The following is a 15,507-nucleotide window of genomic DNA, read 5'->3' on the forward strand; positions in this document are numbered from 1 at the left end:
CCCAGCTAATTGGGAGAATCGCTTGAACCCGGGAGGTGGAAGTTGCAGTGAGCTGAGGTGGCTCCACTGCACTCCAGCCTGGGCAACAAAAGCCAAAGTCTATTAAAAAAAAATTAAAAGGGCAAAGTTTAGTGTCATGGGCAGCCAGGAAAGGGAAGTTCAAAAAAGGGGAAAAAATAAAAATGCCAGATGTAGTGGAGACTTTAAGTATCCCAAGACTAGAAAGAAATCAGTGGATGCTTTGTCAGATTAATTTTAATATATAGAAGTCAAAGTCAGAGTGAAAAACAGTTGAAAATTTAGTTGGAGGGAATTGAGAAATAGAGGTAAAACAAATCATATGAGACTTTGAAGAGATAGAAGTCTCCAGAGAAGAAAGTTTTAAGATGAACACAACTCGGACCTGTTTTTAAATTGTGCTTTCATAACTCCAAAAAACTAACAATCTCTCAATGTCCTATCTCCAGAATTTTGATACTAGTCTATAACATCAATTGCTTATAATATCTACTTTGTCCTATAACTCTCAGTGATAGTTCCTGCAAACATTATACTAAGTCTCTCCCCCTGGAGTTATATTCTTACACTATTTGAGAGAATAACTGGCTATTGTCTGTAATAATTTCCCATGTCTGAGAAAACCACTGATTTCTATTAATTTAAATTAACTTCTAGAGCTAAGAAAATGCTAACTAGAAAGAGTTTAAGCTTAGTGCTTCACTATAAGGCTTTTAATTTAAAAACAGATACACCAAGGGATTAAAACAACTTTAAACAATGGGAAAAGCGAGTAAATAGAAATTTAGCCTTAATGGATTAAAGCAAATTCTTAAATGATCAAATGTTTATTACTTTGTATAAAGATTATCAGAAATAATTAGTGCATTGGCAACCAAATTAGTAAAACTCTCCCTCCCTTAAATTTTTAAATTTTAACTCTTTGTTTTAATATGTCACGCTGGTAAACTACAATTATATGAACATGAAGGCCCCAGGAGTTTTATGCAAAGGAAAACCTGTATAAAAGATATTCTTGGAAGTTGACTTTTGGCTTACATTTTGGTCTGAGGAAGTGGGCAAGAAAAGAAACAGTACTCACAAAACTGCCAATCTCATTTTTTTTCAGTGTTAATCCATATATATATATATATAATCTTTTTCTATACATATATACATAAAGTAACACTATATATATATATGCATAGATGGAGACACTGAAAACTATACATGTATATAAAGAGGTAATAATTAGGCTATAGAAATAAAAATGCAAATACCTGTGTTTAAGAAAACCATACAGTCAAGATGAAGACTAAAACGTTAAAAAAAAAAGACAAATTTTAACATATACTGTGAAACATAGTATAATAAATAAATGATAGTGATAAACCAACTCTGGAATACATAGATTACCTAATAGATTCTACTGTAGTCTCAATGAACAAATTGAAAAGGGAAAAAAATAACTTCTATAGTTAATTATACTGGAATCTAAAAGAAGGTGGTGAGAGTTGATGGGGGAGGATTGCTGAGACACAAACACAAGAGAGATACTGGCCAATTTTATTTCCAAGCAAGAGGTTCCAAGGGTCTTATATATGACATTTGAGTAGCTTCACTAGCTATTGGGCTGTGTTTGAACGTCTGAAATTTCAGGAACAGTAAGGAGAAAGTAATCAGCAATTCCTGGGAAAAGAGTAAAGCAATCAAGAGACATTTGCAAGAATTTAGGAGACAAATGATGAAAGCAAGGGCTAGTGGTGGAAATTTACATGAAGAGGAATACTTGAAATTAAAAATATATATCAATGCCATTGGATTATGGATAAAATAGGTTTTTTGTGGAAAAGGGGGATGCCCAGGAACTTCAAACTTCCCATCTTGGGTAATAATTAATTCTAAAAGCAAAAGAGAAGTGAGTTTGGAGGAGAAACATTGAGTTCGAGGTTCCTGTGGGAAATCTGAATGCTCATCTGAGATACGTAATTGACATTAAAAAGTGATGTACACAATTGCTGATGGAGCCATGCCATCTACCAAAATCAAACAACCTAGATGTTAGTTTATGAATGCAAACAGATTAGGAAAAGCAGCTGTGAAAAAGGGAAACAAACTTGAGATAGACTTTCATTGCAACAAAATAAGAAAACAAATTTTAAAAAGAGTCGTAATGTTTATCCTTAGTTTCAGTTTACTTATGCATTATCAGGAAAATAATAAAATAATAAAATAAAAAATATTTACCTTAAAATATATATAAAAACATGTTGTGAATTTAAAAACAATGTAACAGAATAATAAACTACTTCTAAAAAGTAAAGAAATTAGAAGAAGAAATAGTGAAATTCCAAAGAAAGACAGGAAAGAAATACATTTTAAAAGAAAATAAAGTATAGAATTTAGAGCAAGGTGATTTGTTATTTATATATTTTTCGGGAAGAAAGAATAAATAATGAACTTGAAGAGCACCAATGATTAAGTAAATAGAAACAAACAAACAAAAAGATGATTTGCTCTTTAGTTGCTGAATAGAATTAACAAGAAACATAACTACACTAGATATTTCCTAATGACATCTCTTTATGTTCAGCTGAAATAGGAATTTTGAATAAACTAAGAAAAAAATCCTATTAAAGCTCCACACAATGAATAAACAAATAATCGAGAAACACATATTTAAAAAGTCTGAAAGCCAGACTGGCTTTAGATATTTGATATTGCAGTATAAGTTTGGATGACATGGAACAACATACACTGAGCTTTAAATCCCTAAATTTCTGTATGCACAAAAACTATCTTCCCTTTGTGAAGCTGGTTTTATAAAAAGATATAGTTGATCTTCACTTGGTTGATTCCATATTTATAAATTTTCCTACTTGTTAAAATTTTTTGTAATCCCAAAATCAGTATTCATGGTGCTTTAACAGTCATTCATGGACTTGTGCACATGCAACTCAAAAGAAAATCTGAACAACTCTGTGTAAACATTCCCAGCCAAAGTCGAACAAGGGGACATTCTGTTTTTTTTTTTTTGTTTGTTTGTTTGTTTCAGTTCTCTTACTATAAAAGGTGGTTTTTATTGACCATTTAGTGTCATGTTATTTCCCCCACTTTAAAGCTTTTTGTTGGTGATTTTGTTAATTGAAATTATTCTTAAGTACAGTACTGAATTCTCATCTATTGTTCCTAAGCGTAGGAAGGCTGTGATATGCCTTACAGAAAAAATGTGCTACATAAGCTCCTTTCAGGTATGAGCATTGATTATAAAATGTGATATCATTTACACAGATTTTAAGACTAGCCAAAATAGCATGTTATTATTGACGAATATGTATAATTTAAAATTATGACAGAATGAATGCCAATGATAAATATGAAAATCAGGAGAGTAGGTACTTTTGGGAAGAGAAGAGAAAATTCAGCAGAAGTATATAACAATTTTCAATTCTATGAGAGTGTGTATATATATATATATATATATATATATATATTTGAAATATAATTTCCCTCTGTCGCCTAGGCTGGAGTGCAGTGGCACGATCTTGGCTTACTGTAACCTCTACCTCTCAGGTTCAAGCACTTCTCCTGCTTCAGCTTCCCACGTAGCTGGGACTCAGGTGTACACCATCATCCCTGGCTAATATCTGCGTTTTTTTGTAGAGTTGGGATTTCACACGTTTGTCAGACTATTCTTGAACTTCTGACCTCAAGTAATGTGCCTGCCTTGGCCTCCTAAAGTGTTAGGATTACAGGCATGAGCCACTGTGTCCAGTCTCAATTCTATTATAATTTAATACTCTGTTTTTACAGTGGATGTGAGGTGCCTAGATCATCTATCCATATTTTGCAATCATTTTGTATTTCAGATGAAATGTTTCATTATATAAAAACAGCACAAATTAATATAAATCTGTTTACAAGATTCCTGATTATTTCACCAAAAGTAGGCAGCTCAAATATTCAAAAACATATTATTTAAAAACAAGTTTGCTTTCTTTTTCTTTTTCTTTTTTTTTTGAGATGGAGTCTTGCTCTATAGCCCACGCTGCAGTGCATTGGTGCGATCTCAGCTCACTGCAACCTCCGCCTATTGGGTTCCAGGAATTCTCCTGCCTTAGCCTTCTGAGTAGCTGGGAATACAGGAACCTTGCCACCATGCGGGGCTAATTTGTGTATTTTTAGTAGAGATAGGGCTTCAGCATGTTGGCCAGGCTGGTCTGGAGCTCCTGAACTTGTGATCCACCTGCTTCAGCTTTCAAAGTGCTGGGATTATAGGCATGAGCCACCGTACCTAGCCACAAATTTACATTTTTATATAATACTAAGATGTAGCATTAAAATGATGGGTTAGATCCACTTCAAAATAAAGGAAAATAAATTTCAAAATTGAGTGTTCTCAAAACGGTGAATAAATGCCTACAGTGAAAGTAAATATATCACCTCAAGAGATTTTCAGCCACGCAATGCATAAACTTAATGGACATTTGGTCATCATGTGACTATTAAGAGAATCCGGGATATTTTTATATGGTACAAATTAACTTGCCAGAGTGTTACAGTATATATATGCAGAGATTCTTCTGAGACTTTTTGAGTCTCAGTGTTTGCATTTATAAAACTGATATTGAAAAGCATTTAACACATGGATAGGTAATGAAGATTAACTAGAAAGAATAAATCCACCTAAATTGTAATTATATAAATTTTTATAGAATTGTATAAAGCTATATCATCGTCAACTATAGGAGTTTCTTTATATTTGCTCAACATTATATAATATGATTTCCTATAATACTAAGAGGGATTGCATTTGTTTGCTTTTGTGGTTTTTCATTATTGTTGCTGTCAGCAGTAGTGCAGATAAAACAATAAATATCTCTTGATACAAGACAGGAATAAGGAATTCAACTTTCTTTTTCAGAATTTAGATAAAATCCACTCCTTCATGACAATGGTAAATAAAGCCAATAAAAACAAAAACCAAAAATGGGTGAGAAGAATTTATCTCCCCTCCTCAATCTCTTTTTAAAACTAAAACAATCACTTCTTTTTGAAGGATATTAGAATAAGTGGATTTTTAATATGACTTGGAATGGGGGATCCTTTCTATGATCAGAAAAACTGCCTTTCTTTGAAATATAATCTTTACCCTGGTGTTCCTGGGGAAATGCAGTAATCTGTAGATAAATCCTAGGTAATGACAACTCTTATTCAAAAAGTTGTCTTGCCAGTCATCTCTTTTTTTAGTTGGTTAGCTCATTATTTATTATGTAATTCTATGCTATTTCCAACTACCCAATATCACACATTAATTTTATGACATTAATATGTACCACCTACAGAAAATAAGAATTATGTAACACAAAGGATTACTAAATAAAGCAAATTTTTTAAAATATAATTTTCCTTGGTCTAGCATGCTTCATGTTCCCCATTTGCTTCTGGCTATTAAAATATTACACAAAACATCAGGCTAAAGAAGACAGATTTCCAAGGAGCTGAGCTATAAATGTCTTGAAATATTATTTGATGAAGGTAAATAGTGTCATTTTCTACTTTATTAACTTCATGTGATATGTACTCTGATCTTAAAAAATTTATTATATTTGGATGAGAGAGTAGATAGCGTGTTCAAAATCCTCTGTACCAATAATTTATTGGGCCTCCTATGACTGCTAAGCATCTCAAACTCTGATCTCTACTTGTTATCTAGTGTTTGGCTAATGGGATTTATTTTGGTTTTTCTTTATCTAAAAATGTGACAAAACAAGACTAAGAGATATCTTACTGAAGGGCAATGGGATTTGTGAATCATCAAACAGGTAAATCAGTCTTCTTCTTTGGTAACAATCCATGTTTATTTAAAAAATCGTCATATCCTAGTTCTGTCATAGCTTTTCTCCTTATTGTAACTTCCAGCATTTCCAGGCAATATGTGTGAATTTGACCTTGACATTGTTAATTAATCCTGGCTATTTGCCACAATTTTATCTTCATTTTCTTCCAAGAAGCTTGAGAAAGTATACGGTGATTAACCAGGCAAAGGAAAGGTTTTCAGCTTGTATTTTCTTGAGCCTAAGTATTTGATTTACTTTTTAAATCCCTGGAAATTTTTAAACAGAGTGTCCATTAATATTAGTGGATATGTGCAGTATTTTACCTTACTTAGCACATGGAATGTATATTTTCCGCCAGGAGGGATAATGTTTCTAGTTCAGGGATTCTCACAATTTATTATTTTCTGATAAGACACATTTGACAGATGATGCTCCCATAACCAACATGCTCACATGAACTTACATGCGAAGATATTCAATCCCCTATGGGAGTTCACTCTTTTTTTTTACTGCATTTTAGATTTTGGGGTACATGTGAAGAGCATGCAAGATTGTTGCTTAGGTATACACGTGGCAATGTGATTTGCTGCCTTCCTCCCCCTCACCTATATCTGGCATTTCTCCCCATGCCATCCCCCCCACTCTCCACCCCCCCGCTGTCGCTCCCCTATTTCCCTCCAACAGACCCCGGTGTGTAGTGCCCCCCTCCCTGTGTCCATGTGTTCTCATTGTTCAACACTCGCCTATGAGTGAGAACATGCGGTGTTTGATTTTTACTCATCTGACAAAGGGCTGATATCCAGAATTTACAAAGAACTAAAACAGATCTACAAGAAAAAACAAACAAGCCCATTCAAAAGTGGGCAAAGGATATGAACAGACACTTTACAAAAGAAGACATACATGAGGCCAATAAACATATGAAAAAATGCTCATCATCACTGGTCATTAGAGAAATGCAGATCAAAACTACATTGAGATATCATCTCACGCCAGTTAGAATGGCGATCATTTAAAAAATCTGGAGACAACAGATGCTGGAGAGGATGTGGAGAAATAGGAACAATTTTACACTGTTGGTGGGAGCGTAAATTAGTTCAACCATTGTGGAAGACAGTGTGGCGATTCCTCAAGGACCTAGAAAAAGAAATTCCATTTGACCCAGCAATCCCATTATTGGGTATATATTCAAAGAATTATAAATCGTTCTACTATAAGGACACATGCACAGGAATGTTCATTGCAGGACAGTTTACAATAGCAAAGACCTGGAACCAACCCAAATGCTCATCGATGATAGACTGGACAGGGAAAATGTGGCACACATACACCATGGAATATTATGCAGCCATCAAAAACAATGAGTTTGTGTCCTTTGCAGGGACATGGATGAACCTGGAAGCCATCATTCTCAGCAAACTGATTAAAATTCTTGACATTTTCCACTGTGTCAGGTAACAATAAGTTGAAAGGAAAGGCTATTTAAAGCAAATCTTTTCATTCTATTAGATACATAAAAAAATGTGAGCCAGAGATATATTCTTAATATCAGGCTTCAGTGAGCTTATTAGCCCTTAAAATCTGTGTGCAAAATCATGGTTATATGCACATTTTCGGGGAGAAAAGAATTCATCATAACCATTGGTTTTGTTAATAATGTTCATGGTCTATCAAAAAAAAAAACAAAACAAAACAAAACAAAAACACAAACCACAACAACAACAACAACAACAAAAAACTAGGGACCAAACATCAATTTAGTATTAATGTTTTATAAGAGACTGAGAATAACAATTTTGGTAGACGATTAAAAAAGGATGTAGTTTGCCAAGTTAGATCACTTTCCAGTCATTCTGACTGAATTAACCACAATGGTGTTTTCTCTAGTTTTAGGAAGTTGGACAAAAGGAACACAATCACAAACTGCCATGCTAAATACATATCATTCCAGGGTTAATTATCTTCTGAGTATTGTTCTACTGTTGCATTCTCCATTAAATTGGACCTGGGGTTGGCAAACTAAGACCTGTGGCTGAATTTGGCCCACAGTCTACTTTTATACTACCTGCAATCCAAGAAAGTGTTACATTTAAAAAAAAATATGTGACAGAAAATGTATGTGGCCTGTAAAGTATTAAATATATACTATATGGCTTTTTGTAGAAAAAGTTTGCCATTGCCAACCCATACATTAGATAACTCATTAAGTCATTTGAGGAGTATCTAATATTTATTGAGAGCTATCAAAAGCACCTGGACATGTAGTGAAGCTGGTGATATATCAGTGAACAAAAATGACCCAAATATCTACTTTCATAATTAAAATAACTGAATAAATGATACAGTATATTAGAAAGTAATGAATGCTGGGGGGTAAAATAGAGCAGGGTATGGAAATTTGGGAGTGTGGAGGGGCAGGCAGTGCGTGTCCTTGAGTGGTTAGAGCTGACTTTACTGAGAAGATGCTGCTAGTGCAGACTTGAAAAAGGTAAGGTAACAAGACTTGTGGCTCTTTGCAGCAAGTGTGTAGGAAGCAGATAATCAGTACAAAGGCCCTTCCTTGTATTTAAGGAAGATTGAAAAAACCAAATAAGAATCAATTTTGTATGTTCATAAAGTATGTCAACACTCTCTGGCATAATTTATTTAACCCATGTTTATTTTACATTTTGGCACATATATACATCTATCTTTGTGCTATTAATATCTACCCAAGCTTAATGAGGCATCTGAATTTCTGATCTAAAATGTTATCCACAAGTGTGTGACCTGCTAATTATGCAAAGCTGCTTAATTCCCAAGAGTGCATCACTATGATAAAGCATAGATGAGATTTTCAACTGTCATTAATTCTTTTTTTCCCTGTACCCACTAATGGCATATGTCCTTAATTTTTGTATTTAGGGTAGTACAATATAAAATAGATAATTAAATAGAAATGCTGCTGGATATTGACTTGCATATATGTGAAGAAAAACATAATCATTAAGTACAAAAAGATTAATTGATTTTCTTAAAGAATGAAGCCAGCCCGAATGAGTTGTCATAGACTTGAGTGGAAGTCTGTTAACTCTGCAACTTCCAGTCTAGTAGCAAATGGTAATATGTGAGCATTTGAACTTAAATTAAAATTAAACAAAACTAGCTATTCAGTTCCTCGGTTACACTAGTCACATTTCAAGTGCTCAACAGCCACATGTAAACTACTAGCCAGATGTAGATGTTGAGCACCTGAAATGTGATTATCTTGGGTCTACTGGACAGGGCTCTAACAGAAATACTGAGTATGATTACACTTAAAACTTTATTGAAGACTTGGGAATGTGAATTTATAAGAATAAAAATGCCTTCACTCACACACACACACACACACACACACACACACATATATATATATATATATATATATATAGTGATTTTTATTCTTATAAATTCACATTCCCAAGTATTTCCCCATGTATTTCCTTCACTCATGCACATATATATATATATATATATATATATATATATATATATATGGGAAATCCATGGGGAAAATTGGTCAACCATTTAGTACTAGGTGTTTTACAGATTGTAAACCCTCCATAAACTAATAAATGACATCTAAATAAGGAAGAATTTTGCAGTATCACCAAATTAATGACTTTCTTGAACGTACATCTAGGGTTACCCTTTTTTCCAGAAAAACAGGAAATTCAACTCAATAATTTTAAGTTTTGCTATTAAAATCAGTTTATTGACTATCCTCTTTTGAATCTCTGGCTTTATCTTTATAATTAGACCTTTTAAATATATTTACATATATTATTTATATGTTAAGTACATAAAAATGATCTTTGTTCAAAAACATCTGGCCAGAACAAATATTAAAACAATGTAGTTTATATTTACCTTAAGATGGTCACTTCTATCCTTGAAGTTTAATGTTTGGCGTTCCACGGAAGTGGTTTGATTCCCTTAATTAAGAAATGATAATTTTCTAGTACCGTAAATGAGGGCAGCAACAGAGCGGGAAGTCATTTTGGCTTTAGATTAAGGAAATATAGACTTAAATGCCTGCCCCCTGGAGAATTCCAAAGACAAGTAGGAAGAAAGATAAACTTCAAAGCACCAACTCCATAGATTGTGATGGTCTTTGAAGAAGCCTAGCATAGAGTACTGGCTTCACCCTAGACATTCTGAAGTTCTCCAGCTACTGCAAAATTTAAGAAAAAGAGAGTGAGTTAAGTTTTTCATATATGGGGCAATGAAATGCCAAGGCCTTGTTATTTGTAGATTAGATTGGCCAGGACTGGAGGGAAGTTGTTACAGTTTATTGACACAAGCTGGAGAGAATACTATGTTTAGGAAACTAACAAAGATGTATTGAAGAGCTCACAGTTACCATTTTCCTGATTTTCTTTTCTAGTTTCAAAAATATCAACACAAATGACAATTTTAAGTCTGAAAGGATAGGGAATGAAGTAATGCCCATGAAGGGACTTGAATACATGCATACAGTAGGGACTGCCACACTGTCAAATGTTCAGAACCCTGATGACTTGACATGAGAAAAATATTTTTATAGTAAAGTGTACATTTCATAAATTAAAATGTCAACAATAGGGTTATGGGTAGCCTGTCTTATATGTGTCTTCCAAATTTCACACAATGAGCACTTACTGATTTTACAAACAGAGAAGATGACAGAACTGGAACCATTACAATGAACATCCTTATTTATTTTCTGCTGGATTTCTTTCTTTCTGTTTAGCTCAATAGAAATAGCTGGAAAATATAACAAATGGCACAGATCTTGAGGGTTTCTGTGAAGCTCTACCATGATAGGGAAACAAATGCTACTTTACCTTTGGACATACATTTCAAGGTGTATCTGAAATGTTTACATTATTAATATATCCAAGGATTACCCAGTAAGTAGTCTTTGAAACATAAACTACCAAATTTCCAGAAAAAGCTTAAAATAAAAAAGCCAAATAAAGAGACCAAACAAAATTTTATAGCTAATGGATTTTTTCTCCTCAATCCTCACATCTCACCTTTCCCTTGGTTGGTCAAATGCTGCTAGAGGATAAGAAACTCCTGACACTTTAACTGAAATGTACTATATTTTGATTGATCTAAAATAGTAAAGAAGGAGAACAAATAGTCAGAAGCAAGTGTGGAAAAAAAAAGGAAGAAAAAGAAAAAAACAACCCAAATGCCTTGGCAGCCTTATACCCTGTGGATTTAAGATGAAATTGTTACAAAATGCTTTTGTTGCCCTACAGAAGATGGTGGGAGAAAACACAGTCTTAATTCAGGTCGCATAATCACTTTCCGTTAAATGTTTAGAAGTCCTGCTTTCTTCCACAGCGTAACAATTACACAGCAGAGCATAATTATTTTACAGTCAATTGAGTACACCAAATAGGCATATTTATGAAACCTGATTTATACTTCATACTTGCAACACTACATGGAACATGGTTTTACCTCCCACCAAACCTGCAGCCAGTAAAGCTGTCAGAAGGACTCTGCTTCAGCTCCAAAGTAAAATAATTTAAGTCGGAGCAATCCTTTTGAATACTGGTCTTGCACTTACCTTTTTTCCTATCAAGTGTACTGCAAAGAGTAAAGGCAAAGAAAGCAATGTGGTATCTGTGGAGAAGCACCATAAAAGTTTTATGGCTTTAGTTCATGCCCTGATTCTTGCTGTGGTAAGCAAGTACATTTTTCATTAGCCTATCCCACAAAGCAATGAGACCATCTACATTTAAGTAATAACCTTCTCCATATAAATGGAAACTTGTTTTCCTTGTACTTCAGTAATCAATAATTATTTATGAAGGCTTGCATAATTATCCAAGATAGTGCAGGGTTTTGGTCACCTTACAACCTTTATAAGAACTTCTCTGAACATGTAATTTCCAAGTTTTTGAAGATATTACACCCCTCCCCCAATTTTGAGATTTTTTTTCTCACACATTCGTACAATTTTTAAGGCTTCATCTATTGTAGAGATGGCTATTTAGTACCATCAGTAAATTTAACTTGGTCTCTGTAAATCGTGTAAATTGAATATCTCTTTTAGATGCAAAAAAATAAAAATAAAAAAAAATTCCAGGCTGTTGTTCTGAGGCTATTTCAGAAATCACAGAATTACATAATGGTTGATTTTGTTGAGTTTACTGATTACATGCAGTGTATACATTTTTCTTATTAATTGCTTCATTTTAGCCAATTGCATTAGAAATATAAAATCTGATTTCACTCACATCTGAAGAAAGAGAAATAATGATTCATAAATAATCAATAAGAATGTGGTGTGGTCTCTGGTCTTCTGTTATTCTTTATCATCATGGTCTGAGGACAGCCTAATGTGGGGATGATAAAATGAGATGCTTCTATCTACTTTTGACCAAAGGAAAAAAAGAATTTTCACTACTTTTGTAATACCTGGGCACAGTGGCTCATGTTGATGGCCTCCAAGCTCAGTAAACTAACACATTAGGGTAAACAGATGTTTCTCTATTAACAATATCAACCATCTGGCTGCAAGCCAAATCAAATCTGAGGAGTAATTTCAACTGGCCTGCCTGTTAATGTGAAAACTGACTAAACAGTCTCTCCTGCTAATCTTCTCATCCTGAAGATGATGTTTCTTCCAGTGTATGATTCATGCACGAACAGGAAGGAGAGAGATCATTTCAGAGATGTAATTAATTCTTAGCTGAAATTTTATTCAATTACCTGTTTAAAATATAAAACATACAGCATTTGAGATACTAACATATAAACTGAATATGATGTGGAGAATTAGCAAAAATATAGAAGTAAATGTTCTTAAACACTGGATTCAACTGCGGTATTTAATTTAATCTTTATTTAAAGAGCCCAAGTCCCCGGGAGACCATGAAACTAGGTTGCACAATGCCTACTAAAAAGTAAAGGGATGAAGTAACTTTTGCTAACAACACCTAGAATCATGACTATATCACATATTACTTACTTTTAGTCATTGAGTATTATTCTTTCTCCCATAGAATTGCCTTAGTTCATTTGATTCTTTCCTTTAGCAATGGTTTTTGAATTACATGAATTCATATTTATGTGGACTTTCTGCCCTTAACCCAGACTATAATAAAACAAAGACAAATGTCAATACATAGCATTTTTTTCTAGGTGAAAAATTCTGAAGCAGTATTTTTTAAAAAATCTGTTTCTTCGGTTTTTTCACAGGTATTTGTGATAAAGACCAACTTCTGCATGATTAACTTTTGTTCTTATTAGTCAATTATTTGCCTCTAAATCATTTTATTTTTGTTACCAGGTTCGCTACACATAGTAGAGAATTGAACCCCAAGACCCATCCTTATGAGTTGATTACTAATGTTCCTGGTCTAGAAATTATTTAACTAATACTGACCTATAAAAATGGCATCTCTGGCCAGGCTCAGTGGCTCACACCTGTAATCCCAGCAATTTGGGAGGCCAAGGTGGGTGAATCACCTGGGGTCAGGAGTTTGAGACCTGCCTGGCCAAAATGGTGAAACTCTGTCTCTACTAAAAATACACAAATGATCCAGGTGTGGTTGCGGACGTCTGTAGTCCCAGCTACTTGGGAGGCTGAGGCAGGAGAATCATTTGAACCCAGGAGGTGGAGGTTGCAGTGAGCTGGGGTCATGCCACTGCACTCCAGCCTCGGCAACAGTGCAAGGCTCTGTCTCAAAAAAACAACCAACCAACCAACCAGAAACAAATGGCATCCTCATGTGGCCAAACCTCATGCAGATATTTTTTTTGTCCTTTGCAGGAGAAAATGAAACTCCTAAGAATGATTGGAAATTCTGTTTTAAGGCATCTAGTTTCAAGTTCATTTTAAATAAATTTGGTTTATTTAAAAATCTGTGATTTTTCTAATGATTCCATAGGCTTTCCTAAGCAGATCCTCCAACACAGAGATGCCGTGTAATGAGTGTACCAACATATCATTTCGCCTAATATGGGTTGATCCCAAATTAGGCACTTGTTAGTTATCTATTCCTTGAATAAATGCATAACAAGCTCCTTTTAAAAAGGAGCTAAAGTGTGCATTATTAAAGTGCTTATTATGTGCCAGATACTTTGCTCAATACTTGATACTTTATAATGAGAAACACTGATATGTGTCTTGACCTCCCCAAGCATGAGGCCTTGTGGAGAAAACAGAAATAAGCTGCAACCTGCCAAGTAAATATAGTAAAACATGGAGGCACATGCTTTGAAGGAGAATAGAGTGATGTGCCAGAAAGTAGCAAGATCTGGATTTTGTAACACATTTTGTACTGGCGGATTAGACAGTGCTTTTCTGTACAAGAGGTATTTAAATTGGAGCCTGAAAGGTAATGGGGGCAGCCATTTGGAAAGTGGGAGGAAGAGTAATTGAGAGAGTGAAAGTGGAATCTGTACGCTCCATGATAAGAAAAAGCTGAACATGTTCAAAAATTGAAAGAAAGAAAATATGTCACCTTTTAGGCAAAATGTTTGAACTTTCCCAAAGCCTTAAATGAGGACCTATAAAATAGATCTGATATGAGGTGCCTCAGATACTTGTTTTGTGAATGATGATACCTAATATTTATTGAGGAGTTACTATTTACCAGGCACAATTTGAAGCACTTGTTCTGAATTTACTACTTTAGGCTGTATTTGTTAATCTTATAACCATCTCCTCTTTCTTTAAATGAGGAAACAGATTTTTGGCAACTTACATGGTTAATAAGTAAATGACAGTAAAGTTTGAATCCAGAAATCTGACACTAGATATCATCTTCTTAGCAGTGACACTTCACTCATGGAATGACGTGATACTATGAAGCCCTAAAAAATGATGAGTTCCTCTCCTTTGCAGGGACATGGATTAACCTGGAAACCATCATTCTCAGCAAACTGACACAAGAACAGAAAATCAAACACCACATGTTCTCACTCATAGGTGGGTGTTGAACAATGAGAACACATGGACACAGGCAGGGGAGCATCACACACTGGGGTCTGTTGGGGGGAAATAGGGGACGGACAGTGGGAGTGGGGAGTTGGGGAGAGATAGCTGGGGAGAAATGCCAGATATAGGTGAATGGGAGGAGGGCAGCAAATCAAGCTNTGTTGAACAATGAGAACACATGGACACAGGCAGGGGAGCATCACACACTGGGGTCTGTCGGAGGGGGGGAATAGAGGAGGGACAGTGCGGGGTGGGGAGTTGGGAAGAGACAGCATGGGGAGAAATGCAAGATATAGGTGGTGGGGAGGAAGGCAGCACATCACACTGCCATGTGTGTACCTATGCAACAATCTTGCATGTTCTTCACATGTACCCCAAAACCTAAAATGCAATTAAAAAATTAATTAATTAATTAAAAAAATTATTCAGGCACATAGTAGTTCCTCTTTTAAGTGTAGAAATTATTATCAGTATTTTACATGACATATAAATATGTTAATCTGTCCCAATACCGATCTCTCCTATAAGCGCAGAGTTTTTTATTTTATTTAAACTTTTTACAAGTTATTTTCCAATCCAGAATAATTTTGAGAGTGAATGTGTTTAATTACATGAAGACAACAAGTGTAAACCAACACCGTAGTTGTCAAACTGGGACATATGTTTTTCTTTCATAAATGTTGTACGTTTGTCCTTATGCACCTG

This window comes from Cebus imitator, unplaced genomic scaffold (genome assembly GCF_001604975.1).
Source record: "Cebus imitator isolate Cc_AM_T3 unplaced genomic scaffold, Cebus_imitator-1.0 Scaffold133, whole genome shotgun sequence".
NCBI lineage: Eukaryota > Metazoa > Chordata > Mammalia > Primates > Cebidae > Cebus > Cebus imitator.